Source organism: Lactuca saligna, chromosome 4 (assembly GCF_052625555.1).
Source record: "Lactuca saligna cultivar CGN05327 chromosome 4, ASM5262555v1, whole genome shotgun sequence".
NCBI classification, from domain to species: Eukaryota; Viridiplantae; Streptophyta; class Magnoliopsida; order Asterales; family Asteraceae; genus Lactuca; species Lactuca saligna.
In genome coordinates, this window is record NC_136420.1 from 132,205,132 (window position 1) to 132,220,952 (window position 15,821).

The window sequence follows — 15,821 nt, forward strand, 5'->3', positions numbered from 1 at the left end:
ATTTCGGCGTTCTTTATATCTCCAGAATCCTTGTCCCGGCCACTACAACTTTCTTCATAGATATTGGACCTATCTATTATTTTATTTTTGATGCTTATTTTTATTCTTGACTTATTATATCTTATAATTAAATATAAGGCACATAAAATCACATAATATTCAAATAATTCTTATTTATTATTTTAAAGTAGGTTATAAGTGTTGATCCTAACTATTACACCATTAAATTAATGTTTAGCCTAGAAACACGGGCGTTACACCAGCCTTCTGGAGTTGGCCTATGCGCTTCTTGTTGACATGTCCAAGACGACAATGCCACAAGGATGCTTTATCCAAATCATTAGAAGAATCGATATGCAACACATTATTTCCTAAGTTGTCTACAACCATCATAGTTTCATATACATCATTACAATGTAATGCTCTAAAATAAAAAACATCATTATAATAAGGATTTATTGCACCAATTTCATTATCAAATGAAAATGTGAAACCTTTTTTGTACAAACCATGAAAGGAAATGTGATAACTTGAACCTTTTTCCGTTTCCACTAAATGATTGTCGTTAATAAAATTTGAATTTTTATTAATTTTCCATTAAACTTCTTGGTTTAGAAAATCGTCTAGTTTTATATAATTAAATTTTATATACGAGTCGGAATCGAAAATCACGTGAAAAACCCGAAGTTCCATGAAAAACAGCACGCTAGCGGCCAGAACGAGTTTACAGCCGTAAACTTGTGTACGGTCGTAAACCCGTTTGCGGTTGGTGAAAGGTTGACCCCACCACCGACCATACCCTCAGTCTATAAATACGGGACCCCCGCCTTCATTTGAACCTTCTTGGCCGAAAACTCTTTCATTCTCTCTCTAAACTCTTGACCGTAAACACACTTTCTCTCGAAAATCATCAAAAATCATCATTTGGTGTCGATTTGGAGCATCTGGAACACGTTTTCTTCGAAATCAAACACCCTTGTTCTTGAGAGTACGGCCGTACACCTTTCAAATCTGCAAAGACCGTAAACCCTTCAAAGAGGAGTTCATGGCCGTAAACTCTTCACGATCGTAAACCCTTGTTCACGGCCGTACACACCTCTTAAGTGGTGAAAAACCCGTTTCCTCAATTCGATCAAGTCCCGGTAATATTACTTTACCAAAAGCAGGTCTTTTTCTAACACTTTATCTAATGAAATTGCTAATTTAGATACATATATGTATTTATTTGATATTAGGATTTCGTTAAGTTCCACGTACACCAACTCGAGGGTCTTCGTTTCCAGTTCGTTGATTCGACGCTTGCACACAACTAACGGTGAGTTCATACCCCTACGCTTTCATGATTTTTAAACGTTTTCAGGGGGAATACAAGCCAAACATAAACGATTTTTGGTGAACAAAAACAAAAGAATTTCAATAAGTTTAAAACTTATGCAATTGATTTAGTCCAATGATTTATACAAAATACATAGATATTTTTATCCCTTTTTTATTTTGCGGAGCATAAGGGTCTCTTTCTATTAAACAAATATATAATTGCATAGTTTCCAGAAACAATACACTAACCAAGTACAATACATTTCAGGAAAACTATAATAGGTATAGTTTGGGGTTTTCAATACACAGTTTTACGAATTCAAAGTTGAACATTGCTAAACATATAAACTATGGAAGATTTAGTTTATGATATACATTACTACATTTGGATTTCAAGAGTACAACATTTAATAATTATTTATGTATAATTATTATACTACAAGTATACAATAGATTTCAATACAGTAGATCAATACAGGACTGCACGTAAACTAGATTATACATAATTGTGAGACTCTACTTCAAAACTGTACCCTTAGGTGCACTAAACTAAATCCTATCCCAATATAACCAGAGTCTCCTGGAGGGAGAGTGTGAGATTTGTGAATAGATCTATTCGGGACTGACAATCGCACACCTGAACTACTAGCTACAGTTAGGCATGCATGCCTGGGGTGACATATGTCATTTAACCAACACCTGAAGAACGTTGTAAAGGTCTCTAGGTCATATCAAGCATGTTATATGAACTCACAATAGTATAAACTAATCATGATTTACGGGATTCCATTCTTCATTAGTTTTATTTTAATTAATAAAACTACTATACATATTGGTGGTAGCCAGGGTTTTCAAACAGAACATACTATACATACTGATGGTAGCCAAGGTTTTCAAACAAGAACATACTATACATACTGGTGGTAGCCAGGGTTTTCAAACAGAACATACTATACATACCGATGGTAGCCAAGGTTTTCAAACAAGAACATGCTATACATACTGGTGGTAGTCGGGGTTTCATACAAAGCATACTATAAAAAGGATTTTTTACAAGAATACACACACATACTATGATTGGTAGTAACCAGACATAAAAACTAATGTTTTTCCTACAGTGCAACAGGATACAGTAACAAGCATTCATAGTTAACTCTATAATTCATTAGTTTACGTATCAGGGCCAAGTATGGAGAATATTCGATAGATTGTGGAATGTATGGTTTCTGCCTCATTTCTTGTTCCTTGTTTGGTTGTGGACTTAGGGCTGATCCACATAATCAACTGTGTGTTCGATATGGTTTATACTCGGCTAGCATGAACTAAGTGGTCATAGATGGAACTGATATTATCGCACTTTTACTAAAGAAAATATTGGATTTTATTGAGAAGCATACACACATTTTTACTAATTCAAAGACAAGTTTTCAATACAAAAACATGCTTATGAACTCACCGTCTTTATGCTAATACTCTTTCAAAACCGCTTGTATTCTCAGGGAATCAGTAGACAGGTACTCCTACGACATTTTGAGAAGACGGAGGTTATAAGGACACGTCTTTTATATATTGTTATACTTTTGATGTATACGAACAATGAAACGAACATATATAAATATTCTTATCTTATGTAATGGTTGTGTTTACTTTGATTACTATGATGCAATTAATATGATAGTACACATGACGTCCTCCACCTCCGAATGTTTTCCGCCATTTCGGTTTGGGGTGTGACAGGAAATAATATTTCTTGCCATATCTCGCCATATCAGACCAGTAGCAAAAATTATTCAAATCTACTTCTAACCCACTACTAATAAATATAGAGTAAACTCCAATCTTGGTGATAGGTGAAACCTTCCTATTCCCCATTATCAAGTTTATCTTCTCGTTCTCCACATTCTTACTTCTTTTTAGGCCCTACACATCAGAACAAATGTGAAATCCACAACTTGTGTCAAGAATCCAAGAGTTAGTATGTGATGAGATTTTTTATAGAATAGTATAAATACTTGCATGGGTGAGTTTAACCTTCCCATCCTTAACATCCTGCAAGTACTTGGGGCAGCTTCGCTTCCATTTCCTTTTTTCAGGGAAATAGAAACACTCTACTTCTTTTGGGATGGTCTAGGGAGTAGCAGAATCTCCTTTGATTCCACTTGAAGAGGATCCATCAAGAGACTTTCCCTTTCGGCTCTTGGAAGGACCCTTCCTCTTCTTCCCCTTACCTTGCCTAATTACCAGAAAAGGGGCATTAGCTGTAGGAGTGGTTACAACAGAGTTACCTTTGAGACCGCTTTCGGCAGTCCTCAAAAGGCCCTGAATCTTGCTCAAAGTGACTTCTTCCTTGTTCATATGATAATTCATACAAAACTGAACATAACATGGAGGTAAGGAGTGTAGAATAATATCTATAGCCAGCTCCATAGAGTTCACATTCAATTTGAGCAGACGGTCCACAAACCTTTTCATTTTCTGCAAGTGGCCCGTGATGGGTTCACCATCCTTAATTTTTGTTTTAATCATGGAGCAAATGATTTCATACCGTTCTTGACGAGAACTCTGATGGTATCTTTCCATCAGGTCCTGGTGCATCTCAAAAGGGTAGAAGTCCTCATAGGACTTTTGGAGTTCAGGAGACATGGTGGCAAGCATGATACAAGCTACATTGGTGGCATCTTTCTCATGTTCCCTAAAATCAGCAATCTCCCGAGGAGTAGCAACAAACTCATCAATTTCCTTAAGCTACTTGCCGAGGACATATTCCTTGTCCTCGTAGAGAGTGACCATCCTGATGTTCCTAATCCAATCATTGAAATTAGTCTCATCAAAGATGACTCTCCCACAAAGGTTCATGAGAGAGAAGGAGTCGGTAGGTTTTGAGCTAGAAGTAATGTTAGAAGACATCTAAAAGAAAGAAAGACAAAGTTTATATTAGATAAAGAATCCTTAATATAACACCCAGAAAGAAATATTAAGGCTAGGACCCAACACAATATTTTACAATTTGGAAGAGGGATGTCGTAATCCAACTTGCAAAATATTTGAAGGTAGGTAAATGACGATTTACCAATTTCCACCATGAAAAACGAAATAGTTATTAAGTTTTAATTGAATTGAAATTCCTAGATCCTTTGAGATTCATTGAACAATTCAATGACATGTTTAAATCTCAATTATGCCCTTTAGGTTTGTGATTGGGATACCGAGGATCACAAACAAGGTGTGAATAACCATGTAAATGTACTTGGTACTCTCAATGTCAATTATCACTTTAATCAATGTGTCGGTAAACCACACACGCTCCATTGACCTTATGATAAACATTAAGCTACCCTTTGCCACCCTTACTAGTCCAAGTTAATGTGTCGGTTAACCACACACGCTCCATCAACGACTTGGTAAGGTGAAAAGTGTAAATTCATGGATTAATGTCAATTTCACATTTTCCTAAAGAAACTAAGATTGGGAATTTATAAAAGGTTTAGTTACTTTATAATTATCATTATACTTTTAATGAGAATTATAGTCTTTTTCCTACCTGTTCGGCTAACGACCCTCCACCAGTCAAGGAAGCGATGGGTGAGAGTGGACACCCATTAAACCAACATTTTATAGGCAGTAACCTTATAAACCCCCCCCCCCCCCCCCCCCTTATAGACCGGCTTCGTGAATGAGGCCTACGAACGGTAAAACCGACTTGTCTTATATATATATATATATATATATATATATATATATATATATATATATATATATATATAATACGTATAATATTATAATAGTAAAAGGGTTGAATTTTAATTCTTTAAAATTCGAAGGATTGGCATTAAAGTTTCATTTAGTGAGACTTTACAAATTCCGAAACTTGAGGGCATGTTTTGAAATTTGTCAAAACTCTTCAATTCCATAACACATGAGTTTAATGACATCTTTATTAGAAAAAACCTTTCATGTACCATAACATCCATAACTTGAGGACAAGTTATGGAGTCCATTAAAATCATTTGAAACATTATTTAACTAACACAATAATCAAATAATTCACAGAAGATTCAATCAAACTCATATGAACAATTCAAATCAAAACAAATTTCATGTAATTAGCCTAACCATATAAACTAATACAAAACATGAAACTTTTGACAATTATCTTTTAAATTGGATTAGCATGATTATTACCACATCAAAAACAGGTTTATAAGTTCAAAAACAGTTTAGGGTAATGATCTTAGTCCAATTTCATCCTTAAAACTCAAAAATCTACACTCTGGAGCATCAACTCGTCGAGTGTATTAATTGACTAGGCGAGTTGGTCAGAATTGTGAAGGTATTCGACGAGTTCCCCAGTGGACTCAGCGAGTCCACTGTCCAGAAAGCAGAAATTTGATTTTTAAAGCATTTCCAAGCAAGTAGCATCAAGTATATTGGAAAACAATCCTAGGCTCTTATACCACTGATGGGGTTTTGAGCATTCTAACACTCCTTAGGTGTGCATGCAACTCTAGAAACCTTGGATCTATGTTTTCTTTATTATACATGCAAACTTTCATTTTTCCAAGGTTTCATCCTAACTAGCATACTATAAAGTATATGTAATACAAAATTCTAAATAGAATTGCATACCTTTCTTGTAGCTTGATTCCTTAAGCCTTTAAAAGCCTAGCACCAATAGGGTGAATGCCTCAAATGGAACCACAAATCACCATCAACAAATGGAAGACTTGAGAGAATATTACTTGCACACAAAAAAGGTCGAAAATATAAGTATTGTGTTTGTACTTTAAGTTTTCCCATAATAATAATAATAATAATAATAATAATAATATTATGCATATTTTCTTTTGACTTAACAATGGTAACTTATTATGGTCAAGTGGACCAACTGTAGCATAATAAACATCAATTCTCTTTCCACAGTAAATGAACAAATACGTTAAGACAATAAATAATTTTTTATAAAAAAAACACGAAATATAAGCATTGTGTTTGTACTTTTAATATCCTTTTTCATCAAATAAATGGTGTTCATGCCCGGAGAGATACATAAATCATAAATTGAGTACATGTAAACCCAAAATTCCAACAAAAACTCCTTAATTGTTAGTTAAAATCTATTAAATTATAAATTAATTACTAAAAGAAGAATATAGAAAATAGTTACCAGTTCCATAAAGAACACGACAGTTTGCAGAAAAAAACCAAAGAGTGTGTGCACTCGTTTTAGCAGCCAAGATTATTATACTTTTGAATGCAGCAGGAAGATCAAACAAAATCAATTTCACCACTATTGAGATCAATGTTTACACCGATCAAAGTAAATAAACTGAATTGGAAGAAACAAACACAAGGTCACATGAAAAAAGTAATTCAGTTAGAGAGAAACGAAGATAAAACATGATGGTTTTCGACCACATTGTAACATATTACTGAAATTCAGTGAGACATATTAACAAACACTTGGTATGCAAATCAGAATTTTTTCAATTCCACCACAAGTGATGTCACCATTTATGATATACTTGTAAACCTACCAACGTAAAGGGAAAAAACAATGAAAAAACTTATAGTAAAAACATATAAAACACGAAAATATAGAAGAATTTAAAGGAAACGCCCATACCGCACAGACTAGCGGTGAATAGAGGAAAGAAGGAGTCTGTTAGCCTGAAGTCGATGAAGAAACGGAAAGAGGGCTGGCTGTATATCATGTTTTTTATTCCGATGGTGAAGGCGATAGGTAGATGATGGAGACGAAAGCAAACATTGTCCATATCCGACTGCGACCGCCGCTCCTTAGCGTGACTAGATCAGAACAAAAGAAGGGAGACTAGCCTCCTTTAAAGAAATAGAGGCGGTGGGAATCTGTAGAAGTAGAGATAAAGGAAACGGTGGAGCAGGAATGTTGAGGTGTCGAGGAAATAGAAGTGGTAGTTTGACTGTGTAAGCTAGCGAAGGTAAGCGATTGGGGTCTGACGACGTCTTATTCGCAAAATAGGTCTGCAAAAAGCCCTCGATTTTTTCAGTTGTGCAAACGATGCAAAATACTAATCGCATGAGTAATCGTCGGTCGGTGGGGGTTGATTTGTATTACAGAAAGATCCATTGAAGTAGACGATGAGGAGATGCGGTGGAGAAAAGTATTAGGCAAGAGATCAAGAAGAAATGGTGGACAGCAATCCAATTCCTATTGGCACATCTGGGATGGGTGAGGCGGTGGAAGGCTTAAAAGAAAACCACGTAGACAGTCGAGATAGAGGCAAGTATGAACAGTAGCGGCCAGGAGGGGTGAAAGTATGACGGAAGTATGACTGAAAGGGTTTTAGGAGAATGTTGAAGCAGCTGACGATCCCAATGCCGATTTTGAATGCCGGTGGCGAAGACCACACTATAAAACACTTCATCGACTACGCCACCAACATCGCCGACCATCATTCATGCAATTAGTGGTGTCGGCGTATGACGGGTCGAACTACTCCCCTACTCAACAGATTCGCCACCATCGAACCATCCTCCCCACCTTCCTGATTTGTTTTGTTCATCTACAAATAGAGGATCTGCTAAGAGAAACCTTGTGGAAGGATGGAGATGAAGAAGCGGTGGGAGATAAACGGAAGACGGTGGAAGGATCGGGATATCTAGGGCCGAATACTAACCACGGTGAAAGTAAGTTACCCAAGCTAAGTACGCTGGTTAGGTACTGTAGCTAAGGATAGAGAATTTTAATATATATATATATATATATATATATATATATATATATATATATATATATATATATTACTACTATATGCCACATAAATTGAAAGCAAATATTGCATATAATGAAAAAAATATTTCATATAATGGAAACAAATATTTGAATAAATGATTACTTAATAAACATATATTTCTTTTTCAAAATAGAATATATCCAATTGAAAACACAAAGTGAATTTATATGTATATATAGTTATATACAACACGGCCTTGTGTGACTAAATCTTACTTCCTTCAAAACAAAAGTGACTGTCACCGATTACCTGAAGTTGAACGAGAAAATTGTAAGTAATGCCCTTTCAGTAATTAATTTAGTTTTTATTTTTAGTTCGTTTCGTTTCTTGAACCTTGATGTATATGGATTATTATTCTACGTTTAAATTATTTTTCGTTTTTTCTTCGTTTAATACTTTTGAGATGTTTAAAAAGAGAAATCAAATGTACTTGGCTTCCTCTCGTTCGTTCATGTTTACTCTTTACTCACTAGAACAAGACAAGCGTAAAAAAAAAAAAAAAAGATTAACCGAGACAATTAATGGATTTCATATGTCATTAGTTTTTACTAGTAGGAAGATGAATAGGAGAAAAAATTAGAATAATATTTAATTTATTTTTATAAAGAATATGATTAATGTCTATTCAACTTTGTTTTAAAACTAAAAAATTAACTTTGTTTATAACAATTTGTTTGGTTAATAAGAATAAGATACATGTTTTAATTGATGTTTAACCTTTTCAGCAAACATCAAAAATGACGACTCCGGTTAAATATTTTTCAAATTGACCCGTTCCATAACTGTGAAGGATGCATACAAAAAGTCAGAAAAACATTGTCTGGAGTTGGCGGAGTTATACTAGAATCAATGAATCCTGACAATGGGGAAGTCACCATCACAACTACTTCTCAATCTCTTGAAGTGATACAAAATGCTCTTAAGCGTACATTTCGAAAAAAACAAATCTTTCTATTACAAGAAATTGTTCATCAACATCCACCATCTACTCTTGGCAAACAACCAAACCAAGGTCAAGGGACTTCTACTACATCTACAGTCAACAATATTCATCCTACATTAGCTAACCATCACCAAATATTCAATGATCAGGGAAATATAGTTGAGTTTACAGAATTAAACGAATAGTTGATAACTCAAGATCAACATTATACATACCCGACTATTAAAAGGGGAGAATGAGTTTATATAAATTTATTATTTTTTTATTTTGAATAATAATTAATACATAATTTCAATAAGTTAATGAGTTTGAGACAATATATATATATATATATATATATATATATATATATATATATATATATATATATATATATATATATATATATATATATATATATATATATATATATATATATATATATATAATTTATGATGAGTGAAAATCTTTCACTTTCGTCTACTACATAGTAATTCTGTGGGTGTGATTCGTTGAGTGATTGACATTTTTATTAGATTGAGCATTATCGATCTGTTAAGATACTGAAAAATTATATATATATATATATATATATATATATATATATATATATATATATATATATATATATATATATATATATATATTCGATTGTTGATGGTTCGTATTGAAATATATCGAGATTTATTATGATATGATATTTCTTACCTTGTATTGCTAAACCGTTAGGAACAATTAAATACATTTATATACTTGGGCATAAATATAATTAATGGACTAACTTAATTTGGAGTAAATAAATTACTTTATTTTGGAGAGCACATTAGATTTCCAACAATGTATACAACTAAAACATTACTTATATAGTTATATTAAAAATGAAGAGAATTATTATAATCAACATGGTATCATAGATTCTTCTGTTGGAATTGTAATGAGAAATGTCATTTTGGAAATCAGTGCTTACAACCTTTAACAGATAAAGCCAAAGGTAGTGAATATGGCAGCAGATTCTGAAGATGATGCACTCATTTGTTGTATCAAAAACTCAACGGAATCCCAGATCATGGTTTCAAGTTCATTGTTCCATCCTAGTAATTCTAGAGATGTAATGCATAATTTTTGGCAGTACATAGCGAAGATTAGATTAGAAGACAACAAGAGCCTAAATATTACTATTGTTGGGGATGTGGTCCTCAAGACGACTTTGAGTATGAACTGGACTTTGAAGAATCTCAAGTTCAGGCCATAATTGAAGAGAATTCTAATATTAGTGGGGCAGTTTGATGATGAAGGTCATCAAGTTACAATTGGTTATCAATACTGGAAACTTAAAAAAGGAAACTTAGTAGTTGTTAAAGGTCAAAAGTAGGGTACACTCTATATGATGGAGGTTTCTGATACTAAATCATATATTGTTGAAGATGTTGGGGCATCCACTCTATAACACCAAATACTTAGGTATATGAGTGAAAACACAATAAAGATGTTAGTATCCAGAGGAATAATGCCATATCTGAAGACAGTGAGGGATGATTTAAGTGAGCCTTGTGTTCTTTGTAAACAGACGAAAGTTACATTCAAGAAGATAGGTCATCCGCCTAAGTCTGTGAAGTTAGAGTTAGTTTATTCGGATATTTATGGTTCCAATTCAGCTTCTTTGGTGGGAGGATCCTGGTACTATGTTACATTCATTGGCAATTACATGAGGAAAGGCTGGGTTTATTTCTTGAAGCATAACTCTGATGTTTTCAGCATATTAAAGAAATGGAAAGCTATTATGGTGTAACGAACCACTTTTCCTTCCGTCAGGGAGGTTAGTTTTTGTTACTTGAATTATTTCTTTATATGATATTAGTCGCAATAAATTAAATGAGATGATGTTAATTAACTGAAATTAGGGGTGTTAATCGGGTCAACCCGATCGGGTTTCGGGTTATTCGGGTTGGGTTAGTCGGGTTTTTCAAAAATAATTTTTGACCCTAAACCCGAACCTATTAAGGTACGGGTTAGCCGGGTTCGGGTTAATCGGTTTTCGGGTTAAAAGGGTCGGGTTTATCGGGTTAATCAGGTATAATATTGTCTAAGAATTTTAAATGTAAGATAGTTTAATATTTTGCCATTTTAGTCGGTTAGATACTTATGTAGGCGTTGAAATTGTATCATGGAAGGAAAAATCTATTTTATGTAATATATGAAGCCACTTTACGTAAAGTTCAATCGTTTCAAAATTAATTTCAATTTATGCAAAACAAAGACGCACATACTCGAACTTGATCAAATTTCAAAAACTAAAAAAAAAATGTTACTATATGTTTCTGTAACAAGTTTCATAAACTAAAAAAAATCATTTTATTCATTAAGTATATATTCCAGCATTTATCTAATAACAGCGGGCAGACCAGAAAGGTTAAAAGTATTTTACTTGAGGATTATATATGCATGAAATATAGCTATGAGACTCACGATAAACACATATCATGCAGATAACAAATAACTTGCTTGATTAGTTGAGTTCATGATGTACAAACTGCAAGGCTAGTATTACAATATAAATATGAAAATGTTTAATTTAAAGCTGATGGGCTAGAGCGGGTTAATCGGGTTGATCCGAACCCGAATAAACGAAATATACTCAACCCGAAAGCCGACCCTATTAGGGTATGGGTTAATCGGATTGACCGAATAACCCGGTTTCAACATTAAGACCCTAATAAACCTGACCTTATTAGTCTTATTCAGGTTTGGTTCGGGTTTTTTTGACACCCCTAACTGAAATAATCAAAATTTAGGGGAATGGAATTTAATTAAATTTATTTAGAGAAAATAGAGTAATTATAATTTCTTAAAATGTTTAAATAGAAAGGAGTGGCTAGACTATCATTAAAAGAAACCTAAATTTCCATGTAACTAGGGTTAGGGTTAATGGAATACAAGGTTGATCATGTGAGGGGCTAAACGATAAGGCAGCTGACTTCCTCCAGAGGATGAAATTAAAGTTATTATTCCTTGGTAAGTCTTTGATTCTTGCTCTCCATATGTTCATACTTCAATTGGGTTGAAATTGGTTGTTATTATGAGATTGAGTTATTTTCATGTTCATTTAATTAATCTTCTTCTTCCAACTCTCAATTCTAGAGTTTATGTGTGATCAATTTCTATCCATATTGAGTGTGTTTTCTTTATCAATTGTGGCTGTGAAAATCCGTCTAAAACACTCCCTCATAAATTAGTATTGGTGCTCAAGTATTGGTTGGAATAATGAAGTCAAAATTGTTTTCTTGATGTTATGTTTCTTGTTTCTTTTTATCTCAAATTCTTGTGGGTAATTTCCTGCATGGAAGTCATGTTTTTAGCACTTCTTAAGACTCTCAAAATAGCGTCAAAAGGCCTTGATATGTGGTTAATTATGATGTAGTTTTGACTAGCAAAGATAATGTTAAATATCTGGCTTGAAGGTTCTCACAACTATTGGTTGTACTGCTTTGTATTTTTGGTCTCAAAAACCATGACTTGTGGGTTAAAATAACATCCTTGAATGCCACATAATGTGTACCTAAAGTCCGCCCAAATTCCATCTTATCATGTGTATTAATTTGGCTCTTAATGAATTCTTGGAAGATGGATGGAAGTTTGTGTTTTTTTATGTTATTTGTATCAAATTCACTTTCCATGTGGTATCTACTCTTTGGTATTTTCATTATCATTTAAATTATGTTTTTATACCTTCAATCAAGATTAATTGGGTGTAAATGGAATAACTCTAATCCATTTTATTTAATCTTTAAGTTTATGGTGGTGTGGTCAAGATCTGCAAATCTGGACAAAATTGGTAATCTTTCTTACTAGGGTAGTAGATGCCATTCTGTTCCGTTTCAGAGAAAATCACCATAAGAACAAAGTTGTAGGAAATCGAGTCTAGTTTCTAGAAAGTCCCATAGTAGCTCATTTGGAGTTACGGGTTATGTTTTATGCTTATAACATTGAAAATGGGTCGGGCTGTGAAACTTAAAGAAAAAAAATATGATCCGATAAGAATTTATGTTTTGAGAAAATATTAATTTCCTTTTTGTTTCCGAGAATTCCTAAATCAATGAAATCTTTGTAGGTAAAACACTCATTAGTTTTCGAGATAATGATAACTAAAAGGTTTATTGTCAGTTGACTCTAGAAATTTTCAAGATCATTACAACTCCCATTGATTTCTTCACATATGACGTTTCTCTTAATTAACATTCATTGATAAGCTAAAATATTCAAAAGTTCGTGTGGATTCCATACAAGGAAACACTTCACATAATAGGTCTGTTTATCCTTTGTTTATCGATTAACGAAAATATTATGTAACAATTCGTAAAAATAGGAACGATCGTACGATGCTATGTTTTAATTATTAAGCAATATGAGTATTTTATCAGAATGGTTGAAGGAATTTAACCTATTTTAATTAGATAAGTTCTTGTGAAATATAAAACAAGTAACTAATTATAAATTTTGTTACGGCGTATGACTACGAACCATCACCGGTTTGTGAAAATTAGCATATAACGTCATTTAAACGCAAAAAACTTAATTTCTATATCAACATGTCGCCAGTTGATGAGTAAGTTAAGTTCTATGTAAAACTTGTGCTTAATATTTGTGAATGATATAAATTTGACAAATATACGAACCAAAGTGGCGAAACGTATTTAACGATATGGTTAACCGGTTAAATGTCACGAAAGTATACTTTGGTCAATAAATTTTATATTTAAATAAATAGAAATATAAAATGAATTATTATAAAGCATAATTATAATGTATTTAAGTGTTTTTGAATAAAAAGAATAAAACATGAAGATTTAAGTTCAAATACACAAGGAACTACATTGTTATTTTATACTAAGAATACATGTATGTATTTGTACACATGTATTATTATCTAGTGGATGACTAGTTATGGGTTATGACTTATGACTTAAAGTGATTGCATGTAAGGAATATGGTGTCTAAATCAATTAAGATAAGAGAAATGATTAAGAGAAGTGTCAACTTAACTAATAAGTGCTTAATCACTTAAAACATTTTACTTAGAATACTTCTTAATCCCTCTTCTAATTTTCGAGATTAACACCTTTCATCTCCATAAATAGAACCTCTAACTAACTAACTAAATGATAGTTAGTTATTTAACTTATCCTATCTCTAAGAAATCAACAAGGCAAGTGGCTAGGCAAGAACACATCACATAAACTCCCATCCCATTACAAGCTAGTCTACGTTTTTCTTCTTATCTTCTTTCCCTCTTTCCTCCTAAAAATCTCAAAATCCCTCCCTCATTATTATTTCATTTCTCCAGCCAGTATTCCATGGAATAAGCTCTCAATCTTCATCTCATTTTCAGCCACAAGAACTCCCTTCCAAAGCCATCAAAATTGTGAACCTTAAGGGTTGTTGTCCCTTGATGTTTCAGCCACCATTTCACCCATCTGCACCTTCCTTTTTCTTTAGATTTTAACAACCAAATACCCTTGGAAGTTAGTTGTTATGCTACTCTAAATTAGAGACTAAAAACAGTGAGTAAACTACCCTTTTCTTACCCTTTTGCTATGAAGTTTTCGTGACAACAACATAGCTAAATCAGTGGCTTTTTTGGAGCATCAAACCAACACCCAAAAGTTTTTCATTTTACTACCTATTATAGAGATTCAAAGTATACCATATGTAGAAACTTTCAAACACTTAAAACCACTAATAAATTTAACCTTTCACCTCTCGAGAAGCTTGTGTTTTCCACCACCTTTTGGCAACATACTTTAGATCCAAGTTAAAGCTAGGTATATTCTTGATTTCTACTCTTTCTTTTTATCATCAAGTCCAATTGTTATAAATGATTTAATACATGATAAAAGTCTAATATACATGTAAGTATATGTATTTATGTGTTAAGACATCCAAAAGAAAACTCAAATCACGAGCTTGAGTGGAACCGAAAACCGTACGAAGCATTCTCAACCCGAATAACTCTACACGACAAAAGTGAGTATTCTACAGCGCCTCTTTTATTTTTTACAAGTCTAGGGGGATAATACACACTAAAAAATCCTATTTGGGTGATTTAAAGGCTTTGCAAACTAAAAATACAAGTTATGCCACTAAACATATCTAAACTTAAATTTCAGCTTTTTACAGAAAAGTTGTGGTCTATTCAATGACTGTTTTCCCTACTTGAACTTAATGGATTATAAAACTGTATAATATGCAAATAGTTTAGGTATATTCCTTTTCAAGGACTACTCGCATGTATTCATATGATTTTTCTACAATTTATGACGATTTTAAAAAAAAAATTGCCTATCATTTCAGAACATTTTCGGACCATTCTGTTAAAATGAACATTTTCACTCTGGTTAGGAATCACTTAAGGTCAGGGTTAAATTATGGACAAAGTAGACTCGTTTTCTAAGCTCTGAGAGTTTATGGATCCCAATTTCGACTCACAATGATTTTTCTATGATTCTTCTAATATCATGGACAAAATTGCCCTTTTGATTTATCTTGTTGTTTGGTTTTCAAATATATATACAAAGTTTTGTGGTAAATAAGAAATACACCAATTATGATATTTTTTAATTAAAAAATACTTTAAGAGTTACAAAAGTGTAAATTATAACAAGTATTTCTAATATCATCATGTTGAAAACCTTATAACATAAGCTATTTTGAAATATGTTGATTTTGGTCACTCACAGTCGGGGTGTTGTATAAACTTTGTTGGTCACTTACAGTCGGAGTACTGACTAAACATATATATGATCACTTACAGT

General features: G+C 33.0%; 1 long non-coding RNA gene across 1 annotated transcript in view; it reads right to left on the reverse strand.

The window, feature by feature from the left end:
• Positions 1-7,934, reverse strand: part of LOC145038817 (uncharacterized) — a 35,986-nt gene extending 28,052 nt beyond the window's left edge. The window contains exons 1-2 of the long non-coding RNA XR_013679583.1: positions 6,941-7,934; positions 5,944-6,055 (exon numbers count right to left, since the gene is read on the reverse strand). This is a non-coding gene — a long non-coding RNA (uncharacterized LOC145038817). The remainder of the gene's footprint in view (positions 1-5,943; positions 6,056-6,940) is intronic.
• Between the last annotated feature and the right edge of the window lie 7,887 nt (positions 7,935-15,821).